The 486-nt window shown below is 39.5% G+C and overlaps 1 protein-coding gene across 1 annotated transcript in view; it reads right to left on the bottom strand.

Moving 5' to 3' along the window:
* Window positions 1-301: 301 nt before the first annotated feature.
* The window catches only part of LOC138972690 (uncharacterized), an 11,178-nt gene continuing 10,993 nt past the window's right edge, over window positions 302-486 (bottom strand). The window contains exon 5 of the mRNA XM_070345342.1: window positions 302-486. This exon is cut by the window's right edge and continues 1,230 nt beyond it. The gene's annotated coding sequence lies outside the window, so the exon portion shown is untranslated.

Raw genomic sequence — 486 nt, 5'->3', positions numbered from 1 at the left:
ACACACACCACAACACAACACAATACACACACACACACACACGCACAACTCAACACACACACACACACACACACACACACACACACACACACACACACACACACACACACACACACACACACACACACACACACATTCACGCACGCATACACATTTATTCGAATTTATATTCACTTTATTTCTAAAACTTAAGATGCAACGAAGAACTTTATATTCAGAAAAATAAAGTAACGTATATATGTTTTTTCTAGCGTTGAGAGAATAATACTAGCAAATTGTTCAACTGGTGATACACAAATGATTGGTTGTTTTTCACACCCCCGGTATAGGGGTGTGTATAGGATTCGGTCGATGTGTTTGTTTGTTTGTTTGTGTGTTTGTGTTCGCATATAGATCTCAAGAATGAACGGACCGATCGTCACCAAACTTGGTGAACAGGTTCTATACATTCCTGAGACGGTCCTTACAAAAATTGGGACCAGTCAA

The sequence above is a fragment of the Littorina saxatilis genome, linkage group LG8, assembly GCF_037325665.1.
Source record: "Littorina saxatilis isolate snail1 linkage group LG8, US_GU_Lsax_2.0, whole genome shotgun sequence".
NCBI classification, from domain to species: Eukaryota; Metazoa; Mollusca; class Gastropoda; order Littorinimorpha; family Littorinidae; genus Littorina; species Littorina saxatilis.
Note: the sequence above shows the minus strand (reverse complement) of the source record. Positions and strands in the feature narration are given on the sequence as shown.